This window comes from Lepus europaeus, chromosome 15 (assembly GCF_033115175.1).
Source record: "Lepus europaeus isolate LE1 chromosome 15, mLepTim1.pri, whole genome shotgun sequence".
NCBI classification, from domain to species: Eukaryota; Metazoa; Chordata; class Mammalia; order Lagomorpha; family Leporidae; genus Lepus; species Lepus europaeus.
The window spans coordinates 10,655,200-10,673,058 of NC_084841.1; the positions used below are offsets into that span (position 1 = coordinate 10,655,200).

The 17,859-nt window shown below is 45.5% G+C and overlaps 1 long non-coding RNA gene across 2 annotated transcripts; it reads right to left on the minus strand.

Annotated features, from left to right (window-relative positions):
• Nucleotides 1-178: 178 nt before the first annotated feature.
• LOC133774150 (uncharacterized) lies at nucleotides 179-17,810 on the minus strand. Of its 2 annotated transcripts, none has more exons than XR_009868049.1 (3): nucleotides 17,173-17,810; nucleotides 15,406-15,665; nucleotides 179-675 (listed from the first exon to the last, which is right to left on the minus strand). It is a non-coding gene; the product is annotated as an uncharacterized LOC133774150 (long non-coding RNA). The 2 variants fall into 2 exon arrangements; XR_009868048.1 differs by lacking the exon at nucleotides 179-675 and adding an exon at nucleotides 3,954-4,427.
• Nucleotides 17,811-17,859: the final 49 nt, after the last annotated feature.

Consider the following 17,859-nt stretch of genomic DNA (forward strand, 5'->3'; position numbering starts at 1 on the left):
CAGTGCACCTCACCTGCTGCCATGGTCCCTCCTGAAGTTCCACCCCTTGAGCAACCAGTCCATGCCCTTGGGAGGACAAACCCAGGCTGCGGGCTACAGCAGAGTGAGGACAGATGACCACTTTCTATTTGCACTAAGAGTTCTCACACCCACACATATTGAACTCACCTGTGACAGATTTGGTGCTCGGCTCCCTCACTTTTCACTTATGATCCTCTCTGTCCTTGGAATCCAGGACTGCACCCAGGAGACCTCACTGCAGCTCATTCTCTTATTTAACTCTTTAACCTCTTGGTCCAAGCTCATCACACCTGGACCTTTCTGCCCTGTGGGTGAGTTCTGGTACTGGAGGATTCTTAGATATTCTTTACCAGTAGGTAACCTCATGTTTGTCAGAAGTCTCTTAGCAGTGGGCACAAGTTGAGTTCACTTCCCAGGTTGTTTGTTAAATATTTAAAGTTCTCAGTGGTTCAGCAGATACACCTTGACTTAGCTAAGCCAGTGGTGTGCTGAAATCCATATCATATGACTGTGTCACTGTAGGCATGAAGTTCTCTTGTCAAGGCTCTCTCTATACAAAATGGGAGTATTGAATTAGGTAATGCCTTTCAGCTATAAGAGTTTAAATGCCAAGACAAACTAGAAGGCCACTGCAATAGTCCACATGAGATGTACCTGGAAAGGAAGACATCAGAGAAGGTTATAGGAAGGTCACCTGAGTAATCGTAATAACCAATATCCATTGCACCTTTACCATGTGCTAGACAGACCATATGAGGCGATTTATAATATCATGCAAAACTATATGATGTAGGAAATGCTGTTATTCTCATTTTACACATGAGGAAATGGAAGGTAAATTTCTTATGTTCTTACAGAGAAAGTAATTAGTTTAAGATTTTTTTTATTTATTTGAGAGGCAGAGTTACAGACAGAGAGAGGGAGAGACAGAAAAAAGTCATCCATCCTCTGGTTTGCTTCCCAGATGGCTGCAACAGCCTGAGCTGGGCTGATCTGAAGCCAGGAGCCAGGAGCTTCTTCCAGGTGTCCCATGTAGGTACAGGGGCCCATGGACTTGGGCCATGCTCCACTGCTTTTCCAGGCCATTAGCAGAGAGCTGGATCGGAAGAGGAGCACCTGGGAAATGAACTGGCGCCCGTATGGGATGCCAGCGCCTCAGGCAGAGGCTTAGCCTACTAAGCCACAACATTAACCCCAAGTAACTAAGTTAAAACTTGAACCTGACTCTCATTCTGAGTTACTAAGCTACACAGCCTCTCAAGATTTTGGTGAAAATGGCAAGAACCAGATCCTTGAAAGACAAGGTAGGTCCATGACAAAAAGGAAGGTCAGAAAGAAGAGGAACTCTGTGGAAGTCTATCTATTCCATTGCTACAGTTGTGTCCAATTGGTTGGCCTGTCTGTTTGTCTACCAATCTATTTATCACCTAACCATCCATCCATCCATTCCTAACCATCTTCAGGAAAGAACTCAAGGAAATCTAGGATAAACAGAGAAGTAAAACCTTTAAAAATAAAGATAGAAGAATAAAAGGGAAGTATATTATTGTAAACTGATGGAAATATGCACATAAATTAATTCTGAGCATCTTGACTTCCAAGGTATAAAAAGAAACACAGAGAGTTACATAGTTTGCATTAGCTCATAAAAGGAAGCACAACCATCTGTCAGCAGAGATACACTTCACTTTCCCTACTACCAATGTCTGAAACAGCTAACACACGGGTCTTTATTTAATAAAGGGAAATTAAATAACATAAGGCCAACATCTTCAAATGCAAATGAGCCCCATAAAGGCAGTGTGCATATTGTTAAATTGTCATTATTTCTGTAGGATTTCAGGGTAATATAATCTGGATAGGTTCTGTCTAAGGTAGTTTCTAGAGTTTGGATTGAAGATGTGTAGCAATGTGTGATCTTCTGCTACCCTGTTGTTCAATACAGTCTCATCTTCCACCTTATTATTAGCATAGCATTCATTTGACTTATTGTGGAAAAGAGAAACCGTCAAAGAGAGTGGAAGAGACAGAAAGGCTATACAATCAGGGGCCCAGGAAGATGGCAGTAATGTGGAGATAGGTGTAGGGGAATGAGTAAATGAATGAAAGAATATGGCTTTTTTAAAAAATGTTTTTATTTGAGAGGCATAAAGAGAGAGAGAGAGATGTACACACAGAGACATGCACACACACACACGCACACACACAGAGGGAGAGACAGGGAGATGATGGGGAAAGAGAGAGAGAGAGAGAAATACCCATATATTGGTTCACTCCCCAAATGCCCAAAATGTCTGGGGATAGGACATGGCCAAATCTAGATTGAGCTGAGGATTCAATCCTGGTCTCCCGTGGGTGGCAGGAACGCAATTACTTGAGCCATCACCACTGCCTCCCAAGGTCCGCATTAGCAAAAAGCTGAAGAGCCAGAAATTGAACCCAGGTCCACCAGTGTGGGATGGGGGCATCCTAACTAGTATCTCAAGCACTAGGCCAAACACTTGCCTCCAGAAGTCCAGTTCCTCTTACCCCACAAAGAAAGTTTTCATCTTCATAGTTTATTAATAAGATTGTATATTCTTTTTATTGTGAGTCTTGGCCTTTGAACAAAAGCAACTAAACTCTGACCTAGGAACTTTCCTATCATCAACCCACTGCAAGAAGGACTTCTCCCTTCTTTGAGTTTTCTTTCGGCATTTATTGTATCATCTGCTCATTTGAACATATATTCTGTTTTGTAATCATAATTGCCTTGTCAAGTGACTGGCCTTATCTTTCCAACTCTGTCTGGCCACTTAAGGGTTCCATGCACAGTGTCATGCTCAAAGAGGTGCTGAGTGTCTGCTGACTGGGCACAGCAGAGGTCTGGGTATTACAAGCTGTACATTCTCCTGGCTAAACCACTGTATCCAAAAATTCTATTAGGAGTCATTCCAAAAGTCATTTATTGGCTTCATATTCCACAGCATTTGGGAATACACACTCCTCTCCTCCTTAGGTGTTATTACGCAACTCCTGTTATTTTGCAACTTCTTCAACACTGGAGTGAAGAGTGAACGCCACACCAGCTGCACACCCTTCACCAAACTGCAGAGCTCAGTGGAACAACTGACACATACTTCTTTAGGAAAATGGATGAAGGATCCCCATACACTTTCTGGCTATTGGAGGGAAGCTCCACACACTGCAGCTGGTCAAGGACAGCACCTGCCACAGGAGATTCCCAGCTGGCCCTAGGATGCCTGTCCTTTGAGGCTGTTGAGGTACATGTTCAGATTCCTGAACTGCAGGATTGTTGCCATGTTTTGCCTACTGGGAGGAAATCTTGAAGATAGCTTCTACTACCACGTCAGTCCATTTCTGGCTATTTTGACCTTTTTTATCTTTTATGTTAGGGCCTGAGGATTTCCTGAGATGTCATGACATTCTGCTGCCTTGCTTTGAATTAGCCGCTGCTGTCACCTGATTGGATTCTTATTTATTCATATTTCAATAGCAAGATTGAGACATAATTCATATGCCACTCAATTCATCCATTTAAAATATGCAGTTCAATGCTTCTTAGTATATACATGGGGTTGTACAAGCCTCACCACAGTTTAATTTTAGAATAATTTTGCCCTTCTCACAGAAAGAATCTGTACCCATTAAGGGTTATTCCTCTTTCTTCCCTCCTCAGCCCTTAACATCCATTAATCTATTTTCTACCTTGATAGGTTTACCGATTCTCAAAATTTAATATTTATGGAACCATGCACTATGGTCTTTTGTGTCTGATTCTTTCACTTAGCATAATGCTTTCATGATCAATGCATGTTATAGTATGTGTCAATACTTCATTCCTTTTTATTATTGAACAGTATTCCATTGCATGGACATACAACATTTCCTTTTAAAAATATTTATTTTAATATACATATTTATGGGGTACAGTGTGACATTTCAATACATGTATGTTACATGTAATGACCAGATCAGGGTGACTAGTATATCCGTTATTTCAGATGTACACCATTTTATTTGTATTGAGAACACTCAAAATTCTCTATTTGCTATTTGAAATATTGAATGAATCAACATTTCTTTATATGCTTATCAGGTGAAAGATTTCCATATTGTTTCCATTTGTTGTCTATTATGAACCATGCTGCTGTGAACACTTTTCTATAGGCTTTTTTAAAATAAAGATTTATTTATTTATTTGAAAGGCAGAGGTACAGAGAGAGGGGGGAGAGACAGAGAAAGAGATCCTCCATCCACTGGTTCACTCCCCAGATGGCTGCAATGGCTGGAGCTGGGCTGATCCAAAGCCAGGAGCCAGGAGTTCTTCCAGGTCTCATACATGGGTGCATGGACTCAAGTTCTTGGGCCATTTTCCACTGCTTTCTCAGGCCTTTAGCAGAGAGCTGGATCAAAAGCAGAGCAGCCAGGACATGAATTGGCACCCATAATAGGATAGGCATGGCAGGTGGCGGCTTTACGCCACAGTGCCAGCCCCACGTGCAGGCTTTTGTGTAAACATATTTTCATATCTCTTGGGTAAATAGCTACAAGTGGAATAGCTAGATCATACGGCAATTCTGTTAAACTTTGCAAGAACTTCCAAACTAATTTCTAAAGTGGCTGCACTATTTACATTCCCAACAGCAATGAATGAGGCTTCCCGTTTCTCTACATCCTTGTCGCTTGTTATTGGTTCTCTTTATTTCAACCATTCTAGTGCACAGGGAGTGGTATCTCAGTGTGGTTAGGCTTGGATTTCCCTGGTAGCTATGATGTCAAGCATCTTTTCATCTTTTCATGTACTATGAGTCACAGGTATATAATCTGTATGTCCTGAATTCTTTATCCAAAGTCTTAGGAATCAGATAGATTTCAGAATCCTCACTCTTTCCTTTTTTTTTTTTTTTTTTTTTTTTTGACAGGCAGAGTGGATAGTGAGGGAGAGAGATAGAGAGAAAGGTCTTCCTTTTTGCCGTTGGTTCACCCTCCAATGGCTGCTGCAGCCAGCGCATCGTGCTGATCCGAAGCCAGGAGCCAGGTGCTTCTCCTGGTCTCCCATGCGGGTGCAGGGCCCAAGCACTTGGGCCATCCTCCACTGCCTTCTCGGGCCATAGCAGAGGGCTGGCCTGGAAGAGGGGCAACCGGGACAGAATCTGGCGCCCCAACCGGGACTAGAACCGGGATTAGCCTGTTAAGCCACGGCGCCAGCCAGAATCCTCACTCTTTCTGAAGTTCATTAACATTTTAAAAATTTTGGTGGGCAGACATTGTGGTTCAGCAGTTAAGTTGCTGGTTGGGACATCAATATCCCATGTAAGAGAGCCTGATTCAAGTCCTAGATACTCTGCTTCCAATCCAGATTCCTGCTAAGATGTACCCTGGGAGGCAACAGGTGATGGCTCAAGTGCTTGGTATCTGCCACCTACATGGGAGACCCAGATGGAGTTCTTGGTTCCTGACTTCACCGTGGCCCAGCTCTGGTTGTTATAGGTACATGGGGAGTGAACCAATAGATGGAAAACTCTCTCTCTCTCTCTTTTCTGAATAAATATAACACTTAAGACTTTTTCAGACATGGAAAGGTAATAGTGGGTATACTCTAAAATGCTTAATTCCCCAGTAGGCTCTGGAGCACCTGATAACCATATTCTCCAAGGTTTCTGCTGCAAAAATACAATGCTTCAACTCAAATGGGATAAAACATACAGCTTCTTGTGATGTGAAGTCAGTTTTTGCCACCCCATGTGCTACACAAAACTATCGGCTAGTAGAACCTTTGGATTTTGGAACTATAAAGAAGGGACTGAGCACCTGTACGTGGTCTTGGATTCCAGGTAAGACTGGTTTGGGCAGCCATCCCTGCTCCTCCATGATTCCCTGTCCTCTCTAGTGTGACTCCTCAGGGACCCTCCCCAGGCCCCGTGGGGAACAGTTTGCAAGGACAGGGACCTAAGCCACCTCTCCTCTCTGCTCCAGTTTTGCCTGCATCCTCCCCAGACCTGAGTGGTGTTCTTAGCCTACTCCCATGGTTGCCTCAGAAATGGTTGAGATCACCTTGTTTCAAAGAAAGAGGTGCAGCTGGCAGTGTTTTCAGGACAGTGAGGGAGCCAGGGTGCAGGAAGAGTTCCATACAGTGAGGTGGTAGTGGTAGTGTTAATTCCTACAGTAACTTCCAGATATCCATTTTACTTTCCAGAATCTTTAACTATAGTTGTAGAAGCAAAAAAACATAGATAATCCAGCTGATGCTGAAGTTTGGTAAATCAACAGTGTACAAAACAGGGCTACAAGGAGGGTGATTCAAATGCACAGTCATCCTCATGTTCATTATTTACTTTAAGTTGCTCCTGGTGTGAGTCTCCCTGTTGGCCTGGACATGGGCCAGTCCTTATGAAAACACAGGTGATAGAAAGCTCATTAGCTCTCTAAACTGCTGACTATGAGCAACACAAATTCTGTCCAGGATATGGTAAGGGGCTGTCTGCCCTCTCCCCAGTTCTGTTCCTAGGCCATAGTCATTGGCTCAGTAAGAGTCTGTTGCATGGAACAAGGAAATTTATTCTCTTTCTAGTTAGGAGCTAATTTCCTTTCTGGTAAGGTGCTTTAGGCTAGAGATCCCCTGACTACTGACAAGTGATCTCAGGAAGGGGATTGGTACATAGGCAGTGCTCAGTCTCCACCTCCCCACTCCCATTTGTTCCAGGGACTGGAGCAGGACTCACTGCCGCCATGCTGCCCAGCTCCTTGCATCCAATCTCCATACCTTTAAAAATATTCATTTATTTATTTGAAAGGCAAGTTGACAGCGAAAAACAGAGAGAAGGGAAAAGAGAGAGAGAGAGAGAGAGAGAGAGAGACTCTTCCATCTGCTGGCTAACTCTCCAAATGCCCACAACACCTAGGGCTGGGCTGGGTCAAAGCCGAGAGCCAGGAGGAAGTCCATTGGTGTCTCTCGCATGGGTGGCAGAGACTCAAGTACTTGAGCCACCATCTGTTGCCTCCCAGGGTGTGCATAAACAGAAAGCTGAAATGAAATGCAGGTGGGACTCAATCTCAGGAATTCTGGTATGGGATGTGGGCATCCCAAGTAGTGGCTTCATCCACTGTGCTGCAGTATTCTCCCTCTTTCCAAATGGGAGTGAGTTCAGTCTAGTTTGTATTAAGGAGATCCTGGGATCAAGTCCTGCCTCTGCTTCTGATCCAGCTTCCTGCTGATGTATAGGAGGCAACTGATGATGGCTCAGGTACTTGGGTCCCTGCCTTCACATGGGAAACCCAGGTAGAGTTCCTGGCTCCTGGCTTCAGTCCCAGCTATTCTGGACCTTTGAGCAATGAAACCTTTGATGGAAGTTTTCTCTCTCTTCTCTCTGTTGCTCTGCTTTTCAAATAAATAAACACATAAACTTAAAAAAATCAACATATAATAGTTGTGATCACAGGGTACAGTATTATAATTCGTGTATATGATATATATGATAAATTCTGGGTAATTAGCATTTCCATCTCTTCAAATGTTATCCTTTTTATGTGTTAGGAACCTTCAAACTCTTCTCCTCTGGTTGTTTTTAAATGTATAAGTTATTATGTATTAGTTTCCCCAGTGTGCTACAGACTATTAGAACCAATTCCTCCATCTAACTGCACTTTGGTTCCTGTGGTTCAACTTGTCCTGTCTCACTTCTTCCCTTCCTTCCTTGCTGTCAGAGGTTTCTTTTCTGTTCTCTACTCCTACATGACCAACTTTTTTGTCTCCATAGCATTTGTCTTTTTGTTCCTGACTTACTTCCCTTACTATCACATCCTCAGTTATATTCCTCTTGCCACAAATGACTGGATTTCTTCCTTTTTTATGGCTGAATAATATTCTATGGTGTCTATATTCCGAGTTTTTATACATTCATCTATTGATGGATTCTATACCTTTTGTTTTTGTGAATAGTGCTGGAACAAGCAGGGGGGTGCAGGTATCACTTGAATGTAATTATTCCATTTGCTTTGGCTATATACCTAGTAGTGGGATTGATGGATCCTATGGTGGTTCTATTTTCAGTTTTTTGAGGAATTTCCATAGTTTCCCATAATGGGTATGCTAATTCACATCCCCACCAACAGGGTACAGGGTTCTCCTTTCTCTGTCTCCTCACCAGTGTTTGTCATTTTGGTAACAGCCATTCTTTCCTGTCCCTTGATAAAAAGAGGTAATAGGTAGGTGGAGGAGGGGCTGACAGGGCTGCCTGGTCTGACTGATGATGGCAAAGGCAGCCCTCAGACATGTGATCCACTTCCCCTGCCTGGGTCACCCAGCTGGGCAGTGTCAGGGCCAGGATTGACAACCAGCTTTTGTTGGGGATTCTTTTCCCTCTGGAAAAGGTCTGCCCTGGTCCTCCAGAAGAAGAAAGTCAACTACTCTGGGTTTGAGAGAAATCCAGTTCCCTAATTAGGTTGCCTTGTTGCTTCCTGTAGTCCATGATTTTGCCCTGAGGCCATGTGATAAATGAACAAAAAGTAAAGAGAGTCTGGAGGTGCTTTCTAAGAGGTGATTTTCCTGTGGGGCCTATGTTCTGCCTCCTGGTCCCTGATACCTGGCACGTGAGGGGGTTGGGGACAGGAGGTCCATAGGCAGGTCTCCTTTGATTCTGAAGGAGGAAGACCTTGGGTGTGGCTGCAGAAGGCTTGGGATCAGCTCTGGGGTGGTCAGCAGTGATGGGACCGGGTCCCATGGGGCAGACTCAGCGTCAGCTCCAATGCAGAATCCCTGTTCTCCTGGTTTTCTGTGCCTGGTGGGGCCCCTGGATGTGTGTGGCTGTCCTCAACTATCTTTTTTTTTTTTTTTAAGATTTATTTATTTATTTGAAAGGCTGATTTACAGAGAGAGAGAGAGAGAGAGAGAGAGAGCAAGAGAGAGAGATCTTCCATCCCTTGGTTTACCCCTCCCTGCCATGGCTAGAGCTGAAACCAGTAGCTTCATCTAGGTCTTCCATGTGGGTGCAGGGGCACAAGGATTTGGGGCATCTTCTGCTTTCTTGGGGCATTAGCAGGGAGCTGGGTTGGAAGAGGAGCAGTCAGGGCTCAAACCGGATGCTGGCACTGCAGGCCAGGGCTTAACCTGCTGTGCTGCAGCACCGGCCCAACTTCAAATATCCTATTAAGCCTTCTCCAAGAGAGACGACTGCAGTGGGGTTCTGGAGAAAACTTCACCTCCATTTTTCCAAAGCTTTTAACAAATTTTTGCTTTATTTTTAAAAGATTAATTTGAAAGTCGTAGTTACAGAGAGAGATTTTTCATCTTCTTGTTCACCCTGCAGATCGCAACAATGGCTAGGGCTGGGCCAGGCCAAATCCAGGAGCCTGGAACCTGAAACTCCATCAGAATCTCTTGTGGATGACAGTGGTCCAAGCACTTGAGCCATCCACTGCTGCTTTCCCAGGCACGTTAGCAGGGAGCTGGACTGGAAGTGGAGCAGCCAGGGCTCCAATAGGCATTCATATAGGATGTTGGTGATGCTGCTGGCAGCTTAACCCATGGCACCATAACATCAGCCTCAAATTTCTGCTTTATTTTCTAATATTCTGATGAGTCCACATCATGTTCTACTTTCATTCTAAAACTACTTAGAATCTTTCCATGTAGCAATCTACTTCCACAGTCTCATTCTGATTAAAAGGCAGAATCTTTGCAAGGTACCCAGGAGGTTTCACACAATGAAGTTCCCATTTCTCTCCATCTGCATTTCTCCCTTCCTTCCTTTCTCTCTCTCTTTTTCTCTCTCTTTCTTTTAAAAAGATTTATTGGGCCGGCGCCGCGGCTCAATAGGCTAATCCTCTGCCTTCTGGCGCCGGCACACCGGGTTCTAGTCCCGGTCGGGGCACCGATCCTGTCCCAGTTGCCCCTCTTCCAGGCCAGCTCTCTGCTGTGGCCAGGGAGTGCAGTGGAGGATGGCCCAAGTGCTTGGGCCCTGCACTCCATGGGAGACCAGGAGAAGCACCTGGCTCCTGCCATCGGATCAGCGCGGTGCGCCAGCCGCAGCGCACCTACTGCAGCGGCCATTGGAGGGTAAACCAACGGCAAAAAGGAAGACCTTTCTCTCTGTCTCTCTCTCACTGTCCACTCTGCCTGTCAAAAATTAAAAAAAAAAAAGATTTATTTATTTATTTGAAAGGCAGAGTTACAGAGAGGCAGAGACAGAGAGAGAAAGAGTTCTCCCATTCGCTGGTTCACTCTCCAAATGGCTGCAATGGCTGGAGCTGCACAGATCTGAAGCTAGGAGCCAGGAGCTTCTTCCGAGTCGCCCACTTGGGTACAGGGGCCCAAGGACGTGGGCCATCTTCTACTGTTTTCCCAGGCCATAGCAGAGAGCTGGATCAGAAGTGTAACAGCCAGGATCTGAACTGGTGTCCATATGGGATGCTGGCGCTGCAGGCCTGGGGATTTAACCTGCTGCGCCACAGTGCTTGCCCCTCCATCTGCATTTCTTACTTTTCCCCCTACCCACACCAGTGGCGTGCCTCATGTTCTCCAAACAGCAGAGTCTTTGGCTTCTGCCACAGGGCCTTTGCTTTTGCTGTTTCTGCTCCCTGAAGTCCCCTCCCTAGATATACTCTTTTCATTTTCTCACCCTTTTCTTATCTTTGCTCAAATGTCACATCTAGTGATACACTCTGCTCCAGATTTTTCCTCCCCGTTCCTGCCTTAGTCTTTTGTATTGCACTTAATATGATTTGGCCATGACACCTTCTACTTACTTGTTAATTGTCTGTCACGCCCCACCCTACTGGGAAGTAAGCTTTGCAAAGGCTAGGATTTTGGCTTGTTTTGTTCAGTCTTGTGACCTTACCACTTAAGGAGTGCCTGCCACATACTAGGGGCTCAATAAATGTTTACACAATAAATAAATCAATACTGTAGAACAGCCCAAAGCTGGATGGAGGCATCTTCACATAACTCTCTGTGTGCAATGGGAGGTCTGAAGATTCATTGAATAGCCAGCAACCCTTACATATAAAAATCCTTACCACTTCTGCAAATGGACCAGAGTAGACCTTTCTTGGGTTCTGCAATGGACAGAAGCTGTGGAGCCAGCTCTGTGTAAAAGCAACATAGGTGCTATTTTTATGGGTGCCTTATGTTAATCTTTTTCCTCTTCTATCCTGCATTACCCTGAGCTCAGCTAATCCACTAATCTTTTCTCCATGGTATTAAGAGGCAAAGGTTTAAGGTGTTAGCACTTCCAGAGTATTTATCCATTAAAGAGAAATCTTGAAGACCGAAAGTTGGTCAGGATCAGAATGAATGACTCTCATCAGGTAGAATTTTAGAGCCTGATTTTAGGGGCTGGAACAGAAAGTCAGGAGTCCTTAAGAAACAGGACTGGGCTATTGATCTGTTTGAAGACATGGCAGCAAATATAGATCTTTTCACTCTCCTATATACCTCTCCCATTTATGTACTAGCAACAAAACCTTGCAAATCCAAATTTAAGTTCATTTCAAAGCCAAATCTACCTCTTTCTTGGTTCCACCCCACCACTCCCACCCCTGCCCAGAATTGTTGGGTTTCCCTGCTACCAGATCAGGATCTTCATCAACTCCAACCTCAAATGCAAGCAGGCAAAGCACATACACACACACACACATCTACGCTACCTATCCATCTCAAATGCTCCTGAATTCCACCCTCCCTGTTCCTTTCCTAGGTTCCTCCTATCCACTTCCCTCCTCCACCTCTCACTGAGTCCTCTCTGCTTGGTTTGTATGCTCAGAGCTACTACATGGCTGGGAAAATACTGGTGTGAAGAAGCTCAGAGGAGTCTTTATGGGGAGGACATTTGGTGCTCTGGTTAAGATGTTGCTTGGGATGCTGACATCCCATATTGAAGTGCCTGTGTTCAAGTTCCAGCTCTGTTCCCCGTTCCAGCTGTCTGCTAATGTGCACCCTGGGAGCAGCAGGTAACAGCTTAAGTATTTCGGTCCCCACCACCCACATGGGAGACCTGGAATGAGTGCCCAGTTCCTTGGCTTTGATCTGGCCCAGAACAGGTTGTTGTAGGCATTTGGTAAGTGAACCAGCAGATGAAAATCTCTCTGCCTTTCAAATAAATAAAAGAGTAGACCAACTTTTAAAAATGGCTCTTTGCCAAACAACCCTGAGGGCCTCATACCTGTGAATAGGAACTCAGAATGGGAGTAAGGCTTTGGCCTTGTGGCTTAGGGGTCACCCCAAATCAAAGAAATCCAGTGTCATCACCTGGGCTTTAGGAGATGCCCTGGCCCCCCAGGGCATGCCCTTCTCTTCCAGATGCGCCTGGCCCTGGCGCAGGACAAATAAAGGGCCCATGGAACATTTCAAGTTAGATCTATTCCCATTGCTACACAATGTATGGCTTAAAGACTCCGCCTCTGACTCAACTCAGTTTTTATACTCATCTTCTTGGTAAACTAATCAAGCCTAGACGCTCCAGGTATTTTTATGTGCTTGAGCTCAATTTAGAGGTAGAGTTCCAACCTCCAGCCAGAGGTCAGGCCCCATATCTCAAGCTAACATCTGGATATTTCCATGGTATGTACTCATCCACATCTGTTTACTCCAACAGCCACTCGAGCCAGAATTCTCCACATTCCTCTGGATGCTTTTTTTTTTTTTTTATCTAGAGCACCCATAAAATATTATCCACAAAATCAATACATAATCTCTCCCTAGAATGACAGTTTCACTCAGACATTTGTACTAGATAAGTATATTTGCTTCTGAATTAGTTTTCTAGGGCTTGTGTAACTATAAGTATTGGAAATGGGTGGCTTCTGAAAAAGAGAAATTTATGGACTCAGAGTTCTGGAGGCTGGAAGTCTGACACCAAGGTGCCTGCAGGGTCACGGTTCCTCTGAAACCTGTAAGGAAATCCCTTGCTTCCTCTTTGCTTCTAGCAGCAATCTTTGGTGTCCCTTGACTTTCAGATGCAAGGCTCTGATCTTCCATCTGCATGTGACATTTTCTCAGTATGTCTCTCTGCCCTCACTTCGATATCTTCTTATAAGGACACCAGTCGTAATGGATACCAGCAGCGCCTTTGTCTTAACTAATTACACCTGCAATGACCTTGTTCCAAAATACCATTTTAAGATACTGGAGGTTAGGATTTCAACATTTTTTTTAAGGAGAGAGAGGTCACAATTCAACCTATAACAACTGGTAAATGAGTTAAGAAGCTATTTTTTATATTTCAAAGTTACTACAGACCTATGTGGAGAAGAAAGAAATTCATGTGCATTTCTAAGAAAATGCCAGGAACTTCAAAGACAGGTTCCTCCTATGGTGGCTGCTTAGGAAACCCCTCCCAGGCACTCAAGGGCATAATTTTCACCTTCTTCTTCGCTTGCCTCCATCTTTGTGGTTTTGTTGGTAGTGAAGAGAAGTGCTGATGAACAGTGACTGGCAAATTAGGTGGGAGCAGTTTTGGCTATATACACCCAACACCCAACCTAGAGGATCATAACTAAATCAGATTCTTCTGATGGACCAAGCAGTCTGCAGGTGGGCTGCTCATGAAGCCTCTGTGCTGTGTGCTCTGTCCCTTCACCTCCAGCATCTTGTGTGTATTCCAGAGAGGACAGGACAAAGGAAAACAGGCATGTGTATGCTGTATGTCCCCTTTCCTATAAGCCCTGCCCAACTCTTTCCACTTATTTCTCATTGGCCAGCACCTTGACACAAGACCAGCTGGGCTAGAAGACATGGCTTTGTAGCTGGGCATGGGTTCTGGCTCAAAAGAGGAAAAGGATATTGAGTAGACAACTTGCAGTGTCTGGCACAGCTGGTTTCCCAGATCTTGCTTCACACCATTGGGTCTGGTGAGGTTCTAGGCACACTGGAGGCACACCCACACTTGGGTATTGATTGCAAAGGATCTCCCCCTGTTGTACAGATGACACTGAACACAAAGGATGTGAATAGTACAATGCAGTACATGATCACATGCCCAAATGCCTGGTGCTATAGGCAGAAAGCAATCTGAGTTATGTAGGAGCTTCACGAAAGGGGACGAAATTCGAGCTCAATTTTGAGGGTTGGGTAGGATCAACAGCAGCTGTCATGAAACCCTGTTTAGATCCCCCTACACATGCTCAGATGGCAGAAAGGGAAAAAAAAAAACCCTGTGTGCAGCCTCTTTTTCTTACTGCAATCTGGGTGAGCTGCATGCACATCCCACACTCAGACACAAGTCTTCCATATTACTTTCATGGCATAGACTCTACCAGAAGATGGGAGAACAGGCCAATATCTAGGTCTTGACCCTAGAGAGATCTTATTGCCCAAATACACAGCAACCTTTCCATGACCACCCCATTCATCACCCCTCACATTCTTTTCAGGCCGACTCCTAATACCCAAGAACTAGGGGCCCCCAAGATTCCTCCAACATGAGTTATTAGCCTTTTGCAATGCCAGCTGCAAGGCACTGCCAATCTTTCTGTGATTGCATGGTATTATCTGATCTGGTGTTCCCTGCCAGCAGTTTTAAGCTTTTCAAATTCTCCACCATTTTGCCAGCAGGGACGGGGCTCCGTACAATCACCATCTGCAAGGTGCGCTTATTATGGGAGGGATACAATGAGAAAGAAGGAAGTCCAACCTTGGTTATAGAATTTTAAGAGACACTTCTAGAATGTATGGCACCAAAAAAAAAAAAAAATAACTAAGGGGAAAAAGTTGTTGAATATTGAATTAAATCTCCCAAGACACAAAAATTCTGTCAAAAACAACAGATTGGAAAGAAAGCATGACAAAACTGAAGCTTTCTTTATAGAGAGGCAATAAGTATTGCTCAATTTGGGCAAAAGGAGATGGAGCACATTAAGCCTGGATGTGTCTGAGAAAACAACCTGTGCCCAGCAGACTTGAGGGATCTGAGAGCAGAGATCTTGGTCTCACTTTCTGGGGCTGGGCAGTGGAGGGGAGTGTGAGTCTCCAGCGAGCAGCTATTTTCCTGTGTGGCTGGGAGTAGATGGGGAGTTTGGGGAGCACTCACTGCCAGCAAACCTGGAGAGTTCTCATAGCTGGGTGAGGAGGAAGCAAGAGCAGAAGGCAAAGCCTTAGCAATTCCTGTAATCCATGCAGGATAAAGTGACACTCATCTGCATTGGTGCCAGCATGAACCCATGATGAGCAAGGAACAGCTACAACTCCACTGTTCCCATTCTGTTGCCTCAGGGAGCTGGGAAACAACCCTGGGAAGAAGACAGGGGGAAAAGCATTCAACATAGAAAACCCTCGGAGGATGGGTTTTCCCTGAACTGGGATTAAGTTTTGTTCCATGAGGGAGATAGGGAGCTGGGGATAGAAATTAACTGAGAGAGGAATAAGAAAACTAAACATTGTTAGCACACCTGAGCAGGTCATCAGCTACTGTGTTGTAAACTGTTTTTCCATTTGCTGGTTCGTTCCTCAAATGGCCAGGATCCTGGAACTTCATCCTGGTTTTCCTTGTGTGTGGCAGGAGTCCAAGCACTTGGACCATCCTCTGCTGTTTCCCCAGGCGCATTAGCACAGAGCTGGGTCAGAAGTGCAGCAGCAGGAACTCCAACCAGTGCTCATGTAAGATGCAGGCTGTGTGACTATGCCCAGACCCTGTAACCTTTTTTTTTTCCTTTGAGATACAGCACATCCATTAAAAAACAAAAGAACAACAACAACAAAAAAAAAACTTTAGAAAACATTTTAGAATGGAAGGGCATTTATAAAAACATTGTGAAAATAGCAGAGGATTTCTATACACTCCCACACAGTCCACCCTGTTGTCAGCATCTTTTCTCATTTGGGAATATTTCTCACTATTAAGGAAGCAGCAATTGTCACTAACAAATCCATAATACTACTCAGATTTTCTGTTTTTACCTCACGTACTTTTTGGTTCCAGGATCGCATCAAGGAACTATTTTGCAATTAGTTGCCATGTCTTTTGGGGATCCACTTGGCTTGGGTAGTTTCCCAAACTCTCCTTATTTTTGATGACCTTGACAGTTTGAGGGAGTACTGTAATTTGTTGAATGTCTTTCAATTGGGATTCATCTAATGTCTTTCTCATAATGGGACTGAAGTTACAGTTTGGGAGAGGTAAGATGGCTTTGCTGTTGCATCTCATCAAGTGAACACACTATTAAATGACCCACTGTTTCTGATGTTCCCCGTGGCAACGAGGGTGAAGCAGTGCCTGGCAAGTTTCTCCAGGGGTTACTATGTCAGGCCCCAGTTAAGGGGATGGAGGTTCCCTTCCATCTCCTTGAGAGAAAAACGTCCACATCAATTATTCTGAATTCTGCATGGGTGTTTCATCTCTTTTCTCCATTTAATAATTTATTGATATCAGTATTGGACTTGTGGGTATTTTTATTTTATAATTTCAGTTATAATCAAATAGTGCTTTATTTATTTTCTTGCTCCATTTGTTCCAGTTTCGGACTTTGGGAGCATTGTCGATGGGTTCCTGTATGCCTTTGACACACTCCTATCATTGTTGTGATTGTTTTTTTAAATTATTTTTTAAAGGGCTTATTTTATTTGAAAGGCAGAGTTACAGAGAGAGGGAGAGACTGAGAGAGAAAGATCTTCCATCTACTTCGTCAATCCCCAAATGGTTGCAAAGGCTGGGATAGGCCAGATAGAAGCCAGGAGCCAGGAACTCCATTCTGATCTGTGCCTGGCAGGGGTCCAAGTACTTGGGCCGTCTTCTGCAGCCTTTCCTGGAGCATTAGCAGGGAGTTGGATCGGAAGCGGAATAGCTGGGACTCCAACCAGCATTCATATGACATGACTGGTCCCTGCCGGGCCACAATGCAGGCTCCATTGTTGCTTTAAAAAAAACTGGGGGTGGGGGAGAGGCACTTCCTTATCTTCTGGCACCACAGGATGCTTTAGCTTCTGATTAAATCTTTCCGGTCCCAGTCCTAGAATCAGCCATTTCCCCAAGAAGCCCTGATTTCTTTTATTGGAGAATGGTATTTAAGACATGCGAGCGCTGGGCACGTTTGCCGCCCCCAGGGCTGTTTCTACAGTGTACTGGCTGACACAGCAAGGAGACGGATGTATTTGTCCTGCCCTGCGCCGACACACACACACACACACACCCACACACATAAATCTGCTCACGTACCCACCTGCAAGTGGCTAAGCCAGACGGGGGCCGGTATATTGTCTTCACCTCTCATCCAGTAGTACCACGTGGCTGGCTCTAGCCTCCTCCCCTTGCTCCTGTGCAACCTGCCACTCAACAGTGACAGGCGTGCCGGCGACCGTCCACCAAGCTCTCATTTAATTGCTCACTTCCAGTCTACACATAGTTTCTTCCACATCCCCGGTTCCGCTGCGTTTGCTCTTTAACCTCAGACCCCTCCCCGCTCCGGCACTCGGCCGTCGCCAGGGCACAGGCGCCTTGCACCTCACCTGCACGTTCGAGCCAGGACTGCTCTGACCCGGGTTTTCGTTACGGTCCCCAACCTCTCCCCTCACACACGTGGCGGGCTCAGGACTGGGAAGCTGGAAGTCCGAGGTGAGGCGGGCATTCCGCGAGAGGAGTCTCGTTTGACGGCCGAGGGGACTGGACAGACCGCCCACGTCGACGACCCCTCGGCTACCTCAGCGCCTGCGGCGGAGCCAGAGCCCGCGCGGCGCCGGAGCGGGCCACCTCAGCGCTGTCCGGGCCAGTCACCCGCGGGCGACGCCAGCGAGAAGGGAACGGCCCTGGCGCTCGCGCCCCTCAGGGGCGCCATGCGGGAACGGCCAGTCAGAGCTCTCCGGCCGCTTTCCGGCCCGGAGCTGCCCGGCTGACAGCACCGCCAGGCTGC